Source organism: Harmonia axyridis, chromosome 5 (assembly GCF_914767665.1).
Source record: "Harmonia axyridis chromosome 5, icHarAxyr1.1, whole genome shotgun sequence".
Classification (NCBI taxonomy): domain Eukaryota; kingdom Metazoa; phylum Arthropoda; class Insecta; order Coleoptera; family Coccinellidae; genus Harmonia; species Harmonia axyridis.
In genome coordinates this window covers 14,419,279-14,437,085 of record NC_059505.1, presented here as the reverse complement: position 1 = coordinate 14,437,085, position 17,807 = coordinate 14,419,279, and the positions used below count along the sequence as shown (strand labels likewise).

At 34.7% G+C, this 17,807-nt stretch overlaps 1 long non-coding RNA gene across 1 annotated transcript; it reads right to left on the bottom strand.

Moving 5' to 3' along the window:
• Positions 1-763: 763 nt before the first annotated feature.
• On the bottom strand, positions 764-2,572 carry LOC123680577. The gene is made up of 2 exons (XR_006747530.1): positions 1,626-2,572; positions 764-1,557 (listed from the first exon to the last, which is right to left on the bottom strand). It is a non-coding gene; the product is annotated as an uncharacterized LOC123680577 (long non-coding RNA).
• Positions 2,573-17,807: the final 15,235 nt, after the last annotated feature.

Here is a 17,807-nt window from a genome sequence, read left to right as displayed (position 1 = left end):
TAGCTGCCACTTTATTAGTGATGCGATAGAAAAATATATTATAGTGTGCATAAAGATTTAAATTAGTTTATTCAGTTTCATTCTAAATGAATGTAAAATTTTTTAAGAAATAATTATCTCAGTTATACTGAATATCGAACCATTTAGTTTACCAGAATACATTGATTCTTACAATGCTAATTCAGTATTAATTATGTAATCCTGAGATTAGAGGGCTTATTTTCCATTATTGAAGAAACTGAATAAATATTGTACTGTAATGTTATCCGTTTAATTGAATTATTTGCAGTTCTTCAACTAATTTATTCTCAGTAACCACGATATACAGCACCTATACAAAGGGATTTATCTATATGGCTTCTGCAATCCATTACCTTTGATTCTTCTGGTACTCACACGACTACTCTGAATGATTTGATGGTCTTCTGTTTTGACAAAACTGGTCAATTATAAATTAGTTCTTGGAAAAATTGGGAAATTACGTCCTGTGTCATTGAATAGTTAATTTTCCAGACTATCATTGATAATCGAAAGTAACATTGGGGACAGGACGTGAATTATATGTAAACCTTTACCAGAATTAGTATGAGAAATTCAAGAAAAATAAATGGGAATCATAAATTTTGGTGTATCAGTAAGAAAAGTGAAGTATCTTGCTGAGACAATGGAAAAACTGAATTAAGGAACTGGTGAGCTTAGATTTTGAAAAATGCAACTTGGACATTTGTTGAAAAATGATTGAGCTATGGGTGAAGTTCTCAAGTTACAAAAATATCTATAATTATCGTAAATCATGATATAAACCAAAATGTATTACATAAGATTAGTTCCTAAAACATAATATAGTGCTTTATAAGATATTTACTGAAGGTTTATACAGCTCTATAGTTGGTATATTTAGAATATCATAAGGATAGAGCTCTGTCGTGTCCAGTCCTTGTGGTCCCCCTGGTCCTCGTCAAACTTCTGGTCCTTTTTCACATAATCTCGCCGATCCTTGGATCTATCCCTGTCCGTCCCCCCCAGCAATTTTCTCACCGTCTTGCAGTACCTAAAAGATGCTTTTTGCATTATATTACAGATAAACTCACTAGTTGCTTGATATTCTTCTTGAGATTTTTGGGTATTATTTCAGTTGTTGAGATGATAATTGGAATAGTTTTCGTTGATATCATTCCTCACTGACGCTTTATCTGAAATTCTAGTCCCTATATTTTGAAATTTTTCGAAACTCCTTTTTATTTATTTATTGTACATTTAGGTTGTGAACAGTACAAAGACCAACAAAGCAACCACAAATTACAGAGTAGATAAGTCACAATTAATATATGATTATTGATTTACTTCACAGTAAGAGTCAAAGGAGAAGTTTTCAAGAAATTTTTTAAATTATCACACTCGTTAGCAAAAATGCCTATAAATTCGCTGAAGTTGAGGGAGTCAAAGGCGGCCTGCAAATGTATCATCGGAGGGTGCTGTCCCCTATTCGTTCTACGATAAGGAATGTTGAAAAGGCTTCTATTCCTAACATCGCGACCAGGTACTCTAAATCTGATTCTAGAAAGTAAGTAGGGACATTTTATATGATTCTTGATTATTTTATAGAGTGTACAAAGATCCATTACATTTCTATCATCCTCGAGGTCCAAGATTTTGAATTTATGTATTAAAGGATTGTAGTTTCTATCTTTAATTTAAATATGTGTTTTAATGGCAAGGAATTTCAAAAATTTATTCTGTACTCGCTGAATTTTTTTATATGAATGTCATATTTTGGGCTCCAGACAACAGATGCAAAGGATAGCCTGCTATGAATGAAAGAATAGGTAATATAGAGAAATAAGCAACAAGAGTTATTGAAATCTCTACTGTTTCTGTTGATGAATCCAACCAACCTATTGGACGCATTAATTGTCTTTTCTATATATGTCCTGAATGACCACTTCCCGTCAAGTGTAGGTAACTCCTAAATCAACTGCCTCACTCGAGTATCTAACTGGCTCATTATCAAGTTCATATAAGTATTTGATTTTATTAACTTTTTTCGTGAATGAGATAGAATAACATTTTGAGGTATTCATAATTAAGAAGTTACGCTGACAAAATTCATTCAACCATTGCAAATCTTCTTGTATTATGAAACAATCCTCCATGGTTTCAACATATCGATAGATTTTCAAATCGTCCCCGTAGAGAAGTATCAGATAGGCAATGGTGGAAACAAGTTTTTATAGTATTAATGTAGATTATAAAATGAGGGGTCCTAGATGGCTCCCTTGGGGCACATCCGAGGCTATGCCAAATAATTCGGACTTACGACCCGCAACAGAAACATATATAACTCTACCGGAAAGATATACGATCTACACCACCTACACCGACCTCAGCAAGCCTCTCCAAGAGTTTTTCGTGGTAAATTTTGTCGAAGGCCTTGCTGAAGTCGTTATATACCGCATCTACCTGACCTCGGGCGTCAATATGATCAATTATATACTCCGAAAATGAGACCAAATTCGTAACTAGTGAGCAACCCGGAAAAAATCATGCTGCTCTTCGATGGTGAGATTTTTTTATGGTAGGCAGAATACGGTTATGAATGATCTTCTCGAATAGCTTACCAAAAATGTACAGCTTGCTGATTGGCCCATAATTCCGAACATCATTCCTCACGCCACTTTTATGAATTGGAGAAATTTCGGATACTATCCATTTTTTTGAAAAAATTTCGGTTTCGGGTGATAAATTGAAAATAATTTGTAGTGGCTCAATTGGATTCAGCAAGTATTCCTTAATACGAAGGCGAGATATTTATAGGTGTACCTATTCATACTGCTTGTTTTTAGCGACAGATCTTTTGACGCAGGCGGCAGGTTGTTGTTATTTGGTATTGCTATGTCGATGAGTGATGCTGTCTTTTGATGTTTATCGACTTGTAATATACAGGGTGTTTTACGAATGATTGTACAGGTTTTCAGGGCAGAAGCAGGACATTTTGGTGAGTCTGAATCATTCGAAATATGTCCTGACTATATTCGTTTAAGAGATATAGGATATTTTATGTATTTTATCGAAAACTTTCAATCGGCATAATTCTTGAACGCCTGCATGGATCTTCATGAAAATTTGGAGGAATTATAGGCCAATGCCAAATATTTGCCCATAATGACTTATCGATAGCACAGGTCCGGACTGAGAAGATTATATTCCTTATTCCACATATTGTAAAACACCCTATACATCGAATTTTCGGAAAGTGAAATTTTCCTCAGAATCTACAATAAATACTCTTCCAAACAAACTTAATAGTTACTATGAATCGAAAATTCCAGATATTCAATAGCTTATAAAATATGCATAAATGATGCAGAGTGTGCCATTATTTTAAATGAGCTTGTTTGAATTGTTTGAAAGAGTACCTGTTCATTGTATATTCTAAGGAGAATTTCACTTTTCGAAAATTCGATGTACAGAGCAGAACCATAAAGGGCTCAAAGTCCAAAGAGTCTCCTTGGAAAATTTCACACATAATTGGAATCAGCCTGGTTTTGTTATTTGCCGTGGAAAGCTCGGTATTTGTTTTCAATTGCCCATTGCAAGCTCTAGAAAATTTGTTATAATTGGTTCGATCTTGTATATTTCCAAAATTTTCGTCAGATAGCAATGTGGAAGTGAGTCAAAAGCCTTCATATAACAAAAATAAGTGATGAAAAGGTTTCTATGTTTTTTGAAGGCCTGCTTACATATGATGGAATCTAGCTACTCCTTCGATCCTTGTGCGTTCTTGGAACATCCTTTCTGCTGTGTAGTCATTATTTTATTTTTCTCACAATGTTTGTAGGTACGAGATGTTAAACATGATATGATTATTTTGTATTTTATTGGTAGGCACATTACAGGTCTGTATTTTGATGGATCCATACAGTTTTGAAAATCTTTCAATATTGGGTAAGTTATACCTGTAATTAAAAATGTTGGGATTTCTCTTGGATTATGAATTATGTTATTTATTGATTCGACTAGCCTGCCGTGCAGACACCAAAACTTCTTCAACCAGAAGTTGTGAATTCCATCGGGGCCTGGTAATTTCTAATTGTGAGTGTTCTTCAATATTTCCTCTTGTTCTTTAGACTATGTGCCATATTTTCTATGGTCTCACATGATTTCTCCTCTCTTCTTATCCAACGCGCTTGGAAGTTGAAAGGGGTCGGTGTTGACAGTTGATCGGTCCAAAAACTCTCTATATCTTCGGCGTTTAGAGGACTCCCTGATTCTGTTGATGTTATCATCTGCATAAACAAAACACTCAGAGGAAACCAGTATTGATAGATCAGCCACATAAATAACAAATAGAAGTGGGCCGAGCACAGAACCCTGTGGTACGCCACTAGTCACAGTCCTGCTACTAGAAGACTCTGACCATGAACTCTCGATCACTCAAAAATTACTCGATCAATTTGAGTAATTTTCCTCTGATACCAAAATGGCTTAGTTTGAGAAGGAGTCCTCTTAGGGGATCGCGATCGAATGCTCTTGAGAAGTCTCAATAGACCACATCCAATGGACAGTTATAATCAAGGGTCTTTTTCATGAATTCAGGGACCGAAGCAGACACGTAATCACAGAGCGGTCGGGTACAAAACTGTGCTGACAGTCTGGAATTATCTCGTTTTTTTTTCTATTTTATTTGGGCTCAGCAGTAATGCTATGTACCCATAATCAAGTAATATACGATAATTCATTAACCACCACCAAACATATACAACATTCATGACCTAGCCGGGATTCGAACCCGGTACCCTCGGCACCACAGTCAACCTCCCAGTCGACCATACTACCGAGGTAGTCAATTATCTCGTTCTGTCATTCGTTTTGCTGATTTGCATTAACCTCAAAACGATATTGACAAAAAGACGACGTGAGCGCTATATGAAAAAGGGACCAATACCATTAAATCCAAGAAGACTGTTCCTTTGAAAAGTAATTTAATCTTAAGGTTTTTCAACAGTAATTAATGTTTCTATCTTGCATTTCACAGTTCCGCTTCAATTTCATCAACTCCAAAATCCCCATGTTCTCTATTGCATGCTGTAACGTTATTTCAATATAAATCTTGGCTTTCGTAATAGTGCGCCACTGTTGACTGCCTCCGGGTGTTTCCAAGTGAGTCGTTTCAAACTAAATCTAACACGAAGAGGTTGATGGTTTTATTTTCATTTAAGAGCGATTCACGAACCTTGACAGGTTGTTTTTTTGTGCAAAAACTACTTATTTAATGAATAGAGGATGCAGTGATGATGGTCATTCAAGTTTTTTTGAATGCCTGTTTTTGTGAAGCTAGTTCATGAATACAACTTTTTTTAAGATAATGGCTATTCCTCTTGACATATGCAGGACTTTTACAACACAGTAGGGTCAAGGATACTTTTTATAACAGAACATAACTCTCCTGGGTCCTTAACAGTTGAGTGCTAGTCAAATATAGAAAAATATACAGGGTGTTCCATTTGAAAAAATTAAGTTGCAATCAATATGTTGCCCACTCTGTATATATTTCGTTTTGTGAAATCATTTTAAAAAACACTAGTCGATTTCGTGAAACTTTTGTAGAAAACATTTTTTTGTACCTCTTTTAGTAACAAAGTTAAAGGGGAGGCCAAATTATGGTGAAAAACCCGGTACATGCTATGAACACGTCATAAAAAATACTGATATTTATGATATGATACAATGAATTATTGACAGTCATTCTGAAATTCAATGCTACGATTACTGAAATTTTGAGATTGCAAAGTTCTTCCCTGAATATATTCATAACTGAACTATGTATGCATTATTCAGATCATAAAACGAATATATTAGGCAAAAATATGGCATGAGATATTTATGATATAATTTTCTCCATACGAATTTGGATATTTTATAATACCTATAGGTCATTACCATAAACTATGGTATAAAATTTGCAGTGTTTTTGTTATCATCTAACGAGCGACCGGATTCAAACTGTTAACGGTCGAAGTACCAATTGGACGGAAGGTAAACAGAAAATACAAGGAGTAGACTCATATTAAAGTCTAACCCGTGCGGAATTCTAATAGCTCATAATTTCTATTGTGTTGGGAATAAGTGATAATATATCAATTTATCGTAGCTCGGTCGAATGTCCTTTGCTGTCCGTACTCGAATTTATTTTCTTTGTATACACTGGAGTAATTTCATCATTAAGATGCTGGAGTTGTGCTTTCCTGATAGAAATAATTAAATTTTCGAGTTTTTGTTTTTCCACCAGGTATAACGAGGGTTCTTTTAAATTCGTGGTCAGGAGTGCTGTGGAGAAATTCGAGAGGATTTTCTGTGATTAGCGCTTAGCTTACACCATATCATTATCTGGTCATATTTAGCATTTGATTTTTCGAATCAGTGGGAAAAGTTTTACTTCAGAAATGGAGAAAAAATTGAAGGCTAATGGAAATATTCTATAGATGACTTTCTAACGGAATTCAGGATTGTTCACGCACTGTTTCACGGTGCGTTAGTGTTTTCCGTGAAACCGACAGCGTGGAAAGAGTGGAAGTGGTCGACAAACAAAAAGGACACAGATCTTCAATATCATAATATGTTCACGTCCTATATTTTCTAAATTTGTCTTCTAAGGAGGTTTGATACAGTGAATCTCACCCCAAAAAAAAGTTTTAAACAGAAATGCCACAACAGAAGAAGGTGTGTTTGATGACTTGGATATTGAGGAAGAAAATGAAAAAGATCCATTTTCTGATAAACGCCGAAAATAATGAATTGCAGAATATGCAAGCTGGATTGTCATCTTAATCACAAAATGGAGTGCCAGTCAGCTTGTGCAAGTGTCAGTAGTTAGTAAAATGAAAATGTTTACTTGCGAAAGTAGGAATTAGGTAGTGTTATGGAAATAAAAGATTGATTTCTTATTATTGCTTCTACCTTATTTCTTATTGCATCTAACCTCCCTTTTAGTGTATCAAGCCCCCATGTATAGGGAGGTTTGAGACACTTTGCACCGACAAATTCAAGAACTCATAATCAAGGTTGAAATTTCCAATTTCAGTTAACATCTTAAATATAAACGTTAAAGTGAAGTCCTTAAATTTCACTCTGACATAATAGGATTGGTAAATGTTAAACACAAATTTTTTATTGACAATTTTGTGAAAAATGTAATAACCCTTCCCAGTCTCCCCTATTTTTCAAGTACCTTTATCTGATTTAGGCCAACGGAAGGACCGAATTATCGAAAAGGTTGAAAAAATTCACCTCATACATTGGATAATGTCTTCAATGCCAACACAAAAAGATGTGAAAAATGTTTAGAGCAGAGGGGTGGACATTTCCAGCTGGTCCTTTAATTCAAATTACGTTTTTCCATGGTTAAGAATTAAATGAAAGTGTCATGTTTTTCTATTATTTTTCGCATAAACTCCCAACTTGTTCCAATCCAAATGAGAATTTTCAATTGATTTTTTGAAATTCCTTGAGAGAAAGTTGTCGGAATCCTCATATTTGATCGATTCATGCTAACTTGTCAATGAAATGTGCAAGTTGGAGGAAATCATATTTGTGAATCTAGGAATAATTAGTGAGGAATTAGCACCAGAAGCTTTTCTTTTTTTTTCACTACCATTTGTTCACATACTTAGAATCTGATAACTATATGGTACAAGCAGCTAAGCGCTATTTGTAATCACAGAAAATCAATAAGTTATTCGAAATTATGATCGAAAATGAGATGCTTGAATTAACGGATGATTCGAATTCGATAATTAAAATACTTCCTAATATTGGAACGACCTTAGATTGTAAAAAACAATGGTATTTAGGACAATACCCTGACAATGGACCTTGCATACACGAAATGAAGAAATTCAAATCAAGTTACTCACGAAAACAAAACATTTCATTTGCAAAATGGATTGAATAACCTCGATTAGAACTATAACGAAGCAATTGCATCAAAATTTACGAATGATTTTGAAAATCTCAGTAATAATTATGGGGAGCTTTCATACATAAACGTACCTACATATTTTTATTGAATACAACTTAGAGCCGAGATAAAAATCCATATACTAACACTATAAAATTATTACTACATAAAAATAAATAACAATACATGAATAAAACAGCTCTTTATCTTTCTAAGCGTTGGGCTGTATGTATACAGGGTGCATCATTTAACTCGAGAAAGTAAATTATATCAAAAATTTTGTAGATACTGGCTACTATTGTGTTCAAGTGTTTCTCGATGATAATGAGCTTCATTAAAGTTGAGCCTGCTGCATACACGCATGCAGATCGACCAATTTTTGGAAAAAAAAATTGCGCTCGCCATTCACCGTAACCGCAGCTTCTTCCTCATTTCGAAAGAAAGAAGGACCGACGATGCCACCACGTTGATATACGACAATTTTGCTTATTGACGAAGCCTTTTAACCAGAAATGAGTTTTATCACTGAACACAATTCTTCAGCAAAAATACTCATCTTCGGCTAGTTTCAAATTAGCCCAATCAGCAAAATGCTACGTCAACGATGGTCAATTTGCTTTGATTCCAGGATGAGCTGTATTTTATAGAAACATAAGCCAAGCTCTTCACGTAAAATTTTCCACGTAGTCGAAAGACAAAGACCAACAAGTTGAGAACGGCGAAGTATCGACATTTCGGATTTTTTGAACACTTCGCGTTACAGTAGCAATATTCTCATCGGTACGCACTTTTTTCTGTCTTATTGATGGTTTTTTGATCGAGAAGGATAAAATTAGTGCGAAAACGATCAATAACTGCACAAATGGGTTGCTCAGAAGGCAGATTAGATTGACTTTGAAATGTACGAAATTCTTTATGAACTCGTGAACTGATATACACAATTTGGAAGCTTTGTTCTGACGTAAAACTAATCATGAGGAATTGCCAAATATTATTATTACTCATCCGGTTCGTTTTGGCTCTGTTAGCCTTCCGGGAACTGCTACCAATTTGATCTTTTGTTCTTAACCCTATCTATTCATACAAACCCTGGCAGGCCGTCGATACAGTTGACGAAACTGACGACATCCTTAGGAGCCTTGGCTATTACTTCGTGAGTATCCAGAACCAACATCATGTAAGTGATTCTTAGGCCAGTCAGCCCCGGACTTTTGCACACTATGTGTGCAAAAGGTATTTGCACCGATAGTGTCCTGTCAGCAATCCCACCATTACCCGAAGCTCAGTTAGTGGTAGCTTCAGAAGCTTCCTGGTATAGGTTTTAATTTTCTGCTGTGATATGAAGAAATCTGCGACTGAGGCTCATCGAATGCTCTCATATACCCATGGTGAGGTTGCCATTAGTGTAAAACGTGCCGAAAGTGGTTTCAACGATTCAAGAACGGTGATTTTGACGTCGAAGCATGGCAGTGGAAGAGAGAAGGTTTTCTAAGATGCAGAATTGAAGGCATTTCTTGATCAAGATTCGTGTCATACACAACAAGAATTGGCAGGATAGTTGGGAGTGATGCAACAAGCTATTTCGAAACTCCTTAAAGTCATGGGTACGATTCAGAGCAAATTGGGTGCCGAGAGATTATGAAGGCTTGTGAACAACTGCTTGCAAGGCAAAGACGGAAAGGATTTCTGCATCACATTGTGACTGGAAACGAAAAATGGATTTATTACGATAATCCCAAGCGCAGAAAATCATAGGGATATCCCGGCCATGCTTTCAAGTCGAAGGACAAACCGAATATTCACGGTTTAAAGGTCATGTTCAGCATTTGGTGGGACCCGCTCGGCGTAGTGTATTATTAGTTATGTTGCGAAAGTGGTCAAGACATACTTGGAAACGTTGAAATGGGAAGCTCTACCCCACCCGCCGTATTCTCGAGACGTTGCTCCTCAGGCTTTTACTTGTTTCGATCAATGGCACACGGACTGGCTGAACAGCACTTCCGGTCTTATGAAGTAGTAAAAAATTGGATCGATTCGTGGATCACTTCGAAAGATGACCAACGCGAGATTTATACGCTGCCCGCAAGATGGGAGAAATTAGTGGCCACCGATGGACAATACTTTGAATCATAAATGTATAACCAGTTCAAAAAAAAGGCGGAAGCAAAGTTGTACGCCTATTTTTTTGAGAAAAAAAGATTTTATAATGATGAAATATTTTTGACCATCAGATATGTGGTTTCCTGATTTCAAGTACCTAATAATATCAATCTAATTGATATATTTTTTTATTTTATATTTCATGCGTAAATAACAACGTTCTTCTTGTGGAAAGTAGATTAGTTAATACGACTGCATTGTTATAAGTATATTGCGTATCTGAATAAAGCTTAATGTCATCATCATGATATGTATTTCCAATCACATTAGGTACATATTTCACGATACCTCAGGCATGAATATCATGTACTTACTGACGTGCGGGTGGTCTTCATTTCTCAAATTTACATTCTAACATGAAGTTGGTACTTATAATGAAGACGCATCTTATTCCTCAAAAATATTATTTATTTCCACCAAAATCGTATCTACATGTAGATATGTATTTAATAATCACAATTTTGATTACGAATTTGCCGTGATTTATTGTATATTTCATGATAAATTTGAAAATGATTCTACTCTATCAAATATTTCGACTTCACAGTAATTTATTCAGGTTGACGCAACTACATAGAATAGTAATTTATGTTTTACGTCGAAATGTAGTTGAAAATAAATATGCATTTTTGATGTATTGGTTGAGAAGAATAATTCAGTCCCTTGTTGTCCGTTGACTTGAGCTCTAGAAAATTATTTCAGACTTTGCGACCAATAATTGTACAATAATATAATGTTTATATCGAAAACATTCAGCCAGTAAACATCACATCATTGTTTTTGTTAATATAAAAAAAATCATTTTGAATAATCGGTATGAACCAAGTTTGAATTTTCTACATTTGACAAGAAATAAAAAATAAAATGAATTGATAAAAAGATAAAAATATACAGGGTTAAAAGTATTTAGAGGACACTACAGGGATATCGAAAACCGATAGAAATAGAGGGTGGCTTAAATTACAAAAAAATTGCGTTATTTAGGGATGAATGTGTAGGTGTGAATTAAAATATCTCCAATGGTTTGGGTTCCGAGTTCTCAAAAAAACTAATGATCGAGGTTTCCTTTCTTCTGTCTAACTCATTTTCTTCTGGAGATAACTCCATGAAATTCGGTTTGAAGCCATTATGCAATATTGAGATTCTAATGGTGTCTTCAGAATTTTTCTGTTTTCCATTGTTTCGGAGACGCGATAGTCCTTTTTTTCTTATGGATCTTTTGGTTATTACGTTGTCTGAGTATTCAGGTTTGATTATATAAATTTATTGAGTATTAAAATCGCATGCGGAAGTTCTAGGAATACCTTGCTCCCTTAAGTTTTTTCCCTTTCATTCGAATATCCTATCAAATTCAAAGACTTTTGATGTATAGGAAAACAGGAAGAGATGACGCACCTTTTGGAAAATGCCCCGGAAATCTACTGTTTTGAACTGATCGTGGTCCTGAAATCATAAATAATTCTTTGGTTATTAATCTTTTATATTATAACATCAACATGAAAAGAAACTCAAACATTTTTCAAAAATGAAATAATATACAAAATTCTGATTTTGGCAATCTCTCCCGCATCCCATGGGTCAGACGCATTGGGTTAGGGAGAGATTGCTCAAGAGGCTCAACATAACACGCTTACTTTTCGGCATTCGTTTCATTCCCACAGGTCATACAGTAGTTTCTAAAGGATGTGCACGTGTCATAAAGCCACCTGCGTCACTCCACGTACTGAATCCATTCCACTGTAGATTTGGTATTTGGTAGCGCTCCAAGCAACCTAAGCATTCATTCTCATCAAAAGTTTGACAATAATAATAATAATAATAGTGCCTTTATTGAAAAAAATAATAATACATTGTGGGTTGTGGTCCTTATGCTGTGACTAAAGTAGCTCACGGCCAAGGACAAATTAGGGGAATAAAAGAACCGTACAGAAAAAACTTGTTCAATTTATTTTCAACCCACTAAAAATGTGTGAAGAAGATGATATTTAGATCTAATCGTTTTTAAGTGTGGCTGGACACTTGGGTCGTTGCGGCTCGGTCGCAGGTACTTTTTCGCCGGTCTCGGGAACAAATGTGAAAATCTTTACTCTTCTCGTTGTCGGTGCAAGTGTTGCACATATGTTGTAGTTGTAGACTGGACTGAACTCAATTGAATTCTTCGCCCTGAAATGCCGATTTTTATGGGCATTCAGGCCGTTTTAGATTCGACCGTTAGCAAAGCCCACAACCTAAGGGTTGTGGCTTTGATCATTCCAAGTTTTTGAACCGAGCTCTTCTGTTTTTAGCATTTTGGTTCGAAATTTAACTCAACTCGAATATTTTCGAGCGAATCGATTGATTCCCTAAAACATGATATAGGGGCGAAGTCTAGCTTGAGCTACTCTTCTCAACCCCAAAATAAAAAAATATAAAAATTAAACAAAATACAAATATCCTGGAAAATACTAACAACGAAAAATTATATATTCAAACAAGAAATAATAACCCTGAAATAACAACACTGAACTCAGATCAACAATTCATCTGTTCCCTTATCAACTTCTCCCTCAAAATCTTCCTAAATGATCTCACAGAGACCACCCCACATGAAATTAAGTAAACATTATGTACCTTCACTGTATTATAAGTGAAGGAGCGCTGAAACATGGCTGAACCGAATCTAGGAAACATAAGTCTTTGTCCATGCCTAATGGCAACTTCAAAAACATCGCACCTGAAAATAAACTTTTCCCTCAAATAGGGAGGAATAGAGGAACTCAAAATTCTGTGTACCGTTATTGTCATGTGAAGCCGAAACATATTTTCGACCTTGAGCCATGCGAGTTTATATAATCCAGCACCTATTTCTCTGTCTCAAGCCAAAGATGAACCGGCAACACTAGTTTTGTACCTTCTGTAATCTATACCTTGCAACAGAATCAAGACAAGGATAAAACATTGTCAATCCGTAGTTCAATTTGGACAATTACTATTACTATTTACTATTACTATTACTAATACTAGTGACTCGCAGAGATACTTTCTCGAAGAGAAGTCTAAAAAATGTCTTTGTCGATACAAATGACGCAGTGCAGCAAGAAAGGATTTTTTCCAACAGCAATGAGACATGTTCCCTAATCTTAGCTGACAATCATATATGATTTCGTCGTCTTTAGAATTGTTTGTAGAAAACGCATCATTCTCTTCAGAGGAAGAACTTGCCAACGTTTTACACGTTTTATTTTAGCAAGGTTGTTTGTCATCAACTTCTTGAGTATGTTTTCTCTGAAGTCTTTTGTGATGTTTTTCTAATTATTTTTTCTGACATTTTATTCTTCTTACGGTTTCCTACTTTTTACCTCTCCAAGTTTTCTTTTTATCTGCAATCTGTCAAGTTTTGTGCAGACAAAAGCTCAAAATATTTATGCGCCCTTCTTTGTTCATACCTTCAGCTCGGGACATGGATACATCTTTCGAATGCTCAAAGTGGGATTTCTTTTTGAAAATAGAATAAAAAGTCGGTATTTTGGGTCTGGAAATAAAAAACTATTATGCGTCATCTATCCCGAAATATCATGCGTCATCCATCCCAAGCCCATGGGATAGATGACGCACCTGTTTAGGTCACAAAAAATTTCAAAAGATAGTTAGCTTAGTGAATATATGCGAATTATCGAATTGCGTCTTCTCTCCCGCCGCGTCATGTCTCCCTGTTTTACACATGGTGTTTTTTGGTTTGAATCCCATATATCATATTTTCTAGGACGGACCTGAATAAAACATTCAGTTACTACGTCTGTATGAATTAGTTGTTGCTGAGAATAAACGTACCAAATATCATGAAAATATATAGAAGGTTCGAAAGTTGTGGGCAATTGAAGAAAGTGACAAAATCAATAAAACACTTTGTATCTTGGATATAAAGAAAGATAGATCCGCAAATAGGGGTTATTCTGACTCACCTCAGTGTTCTCTACCTACCTTTAGCTGCCACCCATTTACCAATGAATCACCCTGTATAAGGATGATAAGGTAGATTTATAATTGTTTAATCTCGACAGCACTTGGTCTATTAAGTGATCTAACAGTGGAATCAAACATGATGCTTAGTCTAAAGTACCCTTCTGGATCTTCTGTTCTATTGTCTGCCCTGTGACACTGTAGCGACACTCCGTAGAATTTTAATTCCTTCATTTTCCAATTTCATCAGATCAACAAAATCCTTATAAATACTAACAAATTTTGACTCGGCAATTTCATGAATTTTATGTTGATATGAAGCTATTCACCTACCAGTAGTAAACAATGACAATATGAGAAATTGTCGCTGAACAAGTCATAAAAGCAAATTATCATCCGTTAAATATCAATTACATTTATCGATAAGCTGGAATTTTTCTTCATTTATTCGATATAAGTACATTTCGAAATAATTTCGGCTTATTAAATGAAAATGTTTGATGAATGCAAACTTAATATACGACATATAAATTTATATTTTGAAATGACTGATTCACGCAGAACTGATGCCAATTAGTAAAAATATTAGTTGGCAAGCAGATCAACCTTTTCGATTTAGATCTAACTTGTCTTTAGATTTATGTACAGATCTATATAGTCCACAGATCTATATAGTCCCATAGATATATGTAACCCGTATTAATCCATGATCTATCCATGCAGTTTAAAAATCAATGCTAGCTCAGAGATTCTTCTAGCCACTGTTTTAAGTGGAAGCTTCGGAGATCTATATCTTACTGACTAGATTCTTCCCGAATATCTTAAAAAAATGTATAAACTGAATAGAGTCGTGATAAAAAAAAATTGGCATGTAGGGATAATGTATAATTTTCACAACGGCTAGAATATAGTATTCTAGGCCTCTGTGTAACCTCTCAGGAAGCTGGAGGATTTTAGGATATATGTACTAGTTATAAAATGGTAAAGGAAACAATTATTATGTAATTTTCTCCAGCCATAATCTTTGGTCAATGTACCGGGTTTTTCACCAGAATTTGACCCCCCCCTTTAATTTTGTTACTAAAAGAGGTACAAAAAAATGTGTTTACAAAAGTTTCACGAAATCGACTAGTGTTTTTTAAAATGATTTCAAAAAATGAAATATATACAGGGTGGGCAACATATTGATAGCAACTTCATTTTTTCAAATGGAACACCCTGTATATTTTTCTATATTTGACTAGCTCTTTTCCCCCTGATTTCGAATATATAACATATGTTTGGTCTATCTCTCTTATTCTGAGTACCACAGAGTTTCAAACTTTCAAGAACCACCTGGCATGCTCAGTAATCAGTTTTCAAGTGGTAGGCTGCGATAACTCAAAATGTTTTTTTTTGAGTTATATCGTTGGCAACGATATGATATACGTTTTTCACTATAAATTGGAATTGGATGATTTGGATGCAACTCCATATATTCTCCCCTTGTAGCTTTCTTATTTTTATTGTTCTTCACATAAAGTGAAAATATTTCTAATTTTTCCTCTTTCTGTGTATGAAACATATATCGTTGCCAACGAAATAACTCAAAAAAGAGCATTTTGAATTATCGCAGCCTTCCACTTGAAAACTAATTACTTAGCTTGCCAGGTGGTTCTTGAAATTTGAAACTCTGTGGTACTCAGAATAAGAAAAATAGACCAAACATATGTTATATATTTGAAATCAGGGGAAAAAGAGCTAGTCAAATACAGAAAAATATAGAGGGTGTTTCATTTGAAAAAATGAAGTTGCAACTCTTATGTTGCCCACTCTGTATATTTTTCGTTTTGTGAAATCATTTTTGAAAACAATAGTCGATTTCGTGAAACTTTTTTAAAAAACATTTTTTTGTACCTCTTTTAGTAACAAAGTTAAAGGGGGGGTCAAATTATGGTGAAAAACCCGGTACATTGTATTGAATCTTCATTTTTAATAGACAGTGGAGAATCTGAAAAAGAACGAACAGTTATACATCATCTGAGGAAAAATTATTATTTACGACATTCTTCAATTCATACAAAATCAAAATTCATACAGTTATGATTTTTTTTGGACGAGCTGGTCACTACTCACTAGTATGAATTACGTTTGGTAGACCATATCTTTTAAAACACCCCATAAAAGGAAATCTAAAATTTCGAGCAAGTATCTATCCATCTACTATTGTGTGCTTAACAATCATCCAATAAATCCAAAATTTCATTTTATAAAAGTCCTGAAAGTCACAGAATTATTATCGGCCCAAAAATATCATTTCTTGTTATGGCTAGCCATACATGAACCTTGAACTAGTGTTGGTAATGAGCAGTGGCGACGCCAGCTTTCAAAAACAGGGGTAGCCAAGAGGTGGCCAAAGTAAAGCGAAATTATAGTTCAGCTAATCTTGTAATTATTTTAGCCTTAGTATGTCAAATTTAAAGGGGGTCAGCAGAATTTTAGGGGGGAGTCAGGCCCCCCCTGCCCCCTAGCGTCGCCATAGGTTATGAGTCCTAACAGTTGTGTGTGGAATTTTGCGGAAGCAAACATGGGAATTGTGGATATTCAATATTGCAGAGCATGGAAAGATCGTCTTGTCATCCAAGCCCACGTACAAGTTTTGAACTTTTGTGGGAAACAAAATGTTTATTTTTAATAGGTTTATACTATATTTACTGATTGTATAGAACTTTTTTTTGTTAATTTTGTTTTGGGAAAATAAACATTATTCTATTCTATTCTATTCTATTTGGTCAAATCCACAAGTATCTTGTCGTATTAGGTACCATCTAAAAAATTGAACTCGTTCATTTTCAATTCATTAATTAGTTAGATCATTTTTGTGGAACTGACAGGAAGAAATAAAGGCTTTGTATTCAGAATCAAACATCAAGAAGAATCTCAAAATCATCCAGGTTGTTAATTTTTTGAATGATAAGTGTCTTCCTTATTCTTCGAAATGAATGAGATATATAATATTCATTGTCCACCTTCTTTATGGTGCATTTATATTTGCACATATGCTCAATTCAGAAAGTAAATTATCCTTGTGGTATTATTTGAATAATTCCAATATTACGGGAATCGAAGGTAATTTCATCTAATTAGCCGTTCACAGAAATAGGTTGTTAAACAAAATCACTTATAATTTTTATTTGCTTTGTCTTAGTACTATTGTACAATGAAAAAAATTAAATTCTCGGTCAAACGCTGTATTGGATGAAATTAACTGATGTTCTTGGTGACTTTGTATTAACGCGACATTTTTTTTTTACAAACTTTTTCTATTTCAATGATAGGTCCTTATATCACACGCACTACGGAAAACTCTACAGAAAGCATTCTAGAATATATCATCTCATGGAAACTCTTGCCATATTTACGAATTTGAACTCGGATGTCCATTCAAAATTATGAATTTGAAAACTACATATCATTCATAAAAGCATCAAGACTTAAGCCTGATATAGAGAGAAAAATATCAAAATTATTCATAATAATCCAATTAAGGCCAAGAGCCACAGCAACTATTTCGATTCTGTTGATAAATATGAGTTTATCACTTTATAACAGAATTGGCTACAGAAGAAATGTTTTGTGTCATTCATTATCCCTAGCAAAATTTGGTGTATTTTAAATCGATTTAGGACTGGTCATGGTCGAATTGTAATTGTACGCTCTTCAAATGGCATTCTATTGATAGCCAACTATGTGAGTGTGGTTGTGGTGTAGA